Genomic DNA, 3,668 nt, shown 5'->3' with positions numbered 1-3,668 from the left:
TTATATATGTTCTTTATGTAATTGTGTGGTTATGTAATTGTATATAAATATATATATGTATAGATTTATTTGCATGATTTGGTCTCTACACATACACACACACACACACACACACACACACACACACACACACACACACACACACACACACACACACACACACATACACACACACACACATACACACACACATACACACACACATACACACACACAACACACACACACATACACAAACACACACACACACACACACACACACACACACACACACACACACACACACACACACACAACCCCCACACACAAACACCCACACACACAAACACCCACACACACAAACACCCACACACCCAAACACCCACACACCCAAACACCCACACACCCACACACCCAGACACCCACACACCCAGACACCCACACACCCAGACACCCACACACCCCACACACACACCACACACACACAAACACACACACCACACACACACACACACACACACACACACACACACACACACACACACACACACACACACACACACACACACACGCACACACATGCACACGCACATGCACACACATACATGCATGAATATATATGTGTGTGTAGTTGTAATTAAAGTATGAGTGTATGAGCATGTATGTGTCTACTGGTATATACTTGTATTTACATACATGTAAGTAGAAATATTTACACACTTGTGTAGGAATGGTAAACTGGTTTTGCATATAAGTTATATGCACATGTATTTGGATGTGGATATGAGTGATAAACTTTGAGTGTGTGTGTGTGTTTGTGTCTTTTTGTTTGTGTGTGTGTATGTGCATGCATGCATGATTGTATGTATTAAAAACATACCTAGTTATCTATGTGTTTATATATAAAAATGACATTTGTTTGTATCTTTTGACAGACATAAAAACCATAACTAAAAGCTTTGATATGTTCAGCTAAACAGAGAATGCTTATGTCAGTGCCATCAGATCTTTGTGGTTATGTATGTATTGCAAGAGTATTAGTATGTATACATGTATGCATACCTTGTATGTGTAATTGAGTATCTTTTTACTTGTGCACTATCACAAGGGTGTACCTAGTACCTATACCCGGCTTATAACTTATTGTTCGCTTACTCTTTTGGAAAGTCTTGAAATATAGCTGCAACTTGAAAAAAAAAAAAAAAAAAAAAAAAAAAATGCTTGCATTGCACCTGTGAAACATGGTAACTCCTGGAAAAAAATGCTTGCATTGCACCTGTGAAACATGGAAGTTTGGATGATTCTTGGTATATATGCTGCATGCTTGTACCTCTGCATGTTTGATATGATGAAATGAAATTTATTTAGAGATTATGGCTACTAACTGGTATTATCTCTCACTTATTTTGTGTATTCTTTATTTTTTTATTTATTTTTTTTTTTCTTTCTTTCTTTTTTGCCCTTCCCTCCCTCTCCCTTGGTTTTGTATCATGTTTGTATGAACATTTTACCTGTAGACTGTGGTCCTAGGGTCTCTTGTTGTTCCAAGTATAACTGCAACTTGAGGTGCAACAGTTTCAAAGCTGTTTTTAAAGATTTTCCTTCTGGATGCAAAAGTTTCAGCAGCTAATTTATATACCATTGTCAGGTTCAGTTAATAATATGGAGAGTGCATTATTTATTCATCGATTGCATATTTGCAAACACATTTTGCAAGAATTTGATTATTCAGTATTCCTTAGACATTTTTGGTATTGTTTCTTTATTGTAATTGTTATTAGTAGTATTGTGTTCATCATTATCATTATTGTCATCTTTGTTATTCCTTTTTTTCTGCCCTCTTTTCTTTTCTACACAGTAAACAAAATAAATAACTGATTACAGAGAAATTACTTGAGACTGCTGATTTTTGATTTTCTATCTGGAAAAAGGTAAAAATATAATTTGAATTCAATAATATTCAGTCCAGATAAGTTTATACACATTTAGATATGTTAATATTATTGTATTATTGATAGTAATATAAATATTTTATTATATACACAATTGTTATTGATATTGTTGTTTTTAGTGAAGCATACCATCATCTCAAGATATATCTTCCATTCTTTTAACACATGGCATTTGCATTTTGGAAGCATTCATTACTGTGACATTTGATTCTGTGACCCAAGTCTTTTATTTAGTACTCATTATTTGTAAGATACAGTGTCCTTCAGTATTCTTGTTTATGTACTTAAATATTTTACTCCTATTTTATAAACTTCAGGCCTTTATAATCTCATAATTTAGAAAGAGTGAGATATAGTGCAAATGTATAGGAGTTCAGAAGTTATTTGGATGTAGAAAAAAGAAATTTGATAAATTATTGATAAGCTGCGTGATTAGGAACAGGAGAGTTGCTTTAGATTTCTTTGCATTTTTTGTAATGAATGTGTTTTAATTTAAGAGTGATTGTATACTGCTTGGTGTATATATAGTCTTGTCATTTAACTTACCAGTTGTCATGAGTATTGTTTTCTGAGTGGACAAACATACATGCATACCTACATACATTTTTATGTATTTACACAGTCTATTACATATCTATATTATTACACTCTCTCTCTCTCTCTCTCTCTCTCTCTCTCTCTCTCTCTCTCTCTCTCTCTCTCTCTCTCTCTCTCTCTCTCTCTCACACACACACACACACACACACACACACACACACACACACACACACACACACACACACACACACACACACACACACACACACACACACACATACATATATGTGCGCGCGTGCAAACACACACACACACAGATGTGCGCGTGTGCAAACACACACACACACATATGTGTGCGCGTGCAAACACCCACACATATGTGTGCGCGTGCAAACACACATGTACACACACACACACACACACACACACACACACACACACACACACACACACACACACACACACACACACACATGTGTACATTAGCATGAAAAGTGGGGCCTTTAAATTTTCATGTATGTATTTTATTTTATTTATTTATTTTTTTTTTCACATGATTTTTCTTTGATTTCTTTTTAAGATATGAATAGATACTTTAAAAGATAGTGAATTTGAGGCATAGAATTCTTTATTCATGTAGTAGTGTGATTTAGCTGAACTTTATAACATAGCCAGTCAATCTGAGCAGACTTTTGTCTTTAAAAAGTTCTAGAAAATCAGAAGACGACAATAGAAATATGAATTATTTTCTTTTATTTCCTGGATGCTTGTAAAACAAAATATTGTTTTCTGAAAGTAAAGCTTGCTTTAAAAAATGGTAAATAGACTTTCTTGGATATTTGCACAAGCAATAACTAGATGTATTGTTGTCTTTAAAAGTTTTGCATATAAGGAAAGAGTGCAGTATAATATATGGATTTTATTAATGAATTGAAAATTAATTGAATAGTAGAACCATAGTGTTAAAAATTAAGCTGACTACTGTGTTTACAATTATCTGAAATAAGAAATACCTATTAACACACCATAGTAATTGACTCAGAGTGTGTAACAATTTTCTATATAGAACACTTGATTTGGTAGAATTAGTTACATACATGCATATACCTGGAGTTTTGATACTGTGCAAAATCATCTTAAAATGTGAACATCAGATTTAGCGAGGGATATTGCAAGGTTGTTGTACCTCAGTATAGTTCC

This window comes from Penaeus monodon, chromosome 3, assembly GCF_015228065.2.
Source record: "Penaeus monodon isolate SGIC_2016 chromosome 3, NSTDA_Pmon_1, whole genome shotgun sequence".
In the NCBI taxonomy this organism is placed as follows: domain Eukaryota; kingdom Metazoa; phylum Arthropoda; class Malacostraca; order Decapoda; family Penaeidae; genus Penaeus; species Penaeus monodon.
The sequence above is the reverse complement of the archived record's forward strand: the minus strand, read 5'-3'. Positions refer to the sequence as shown.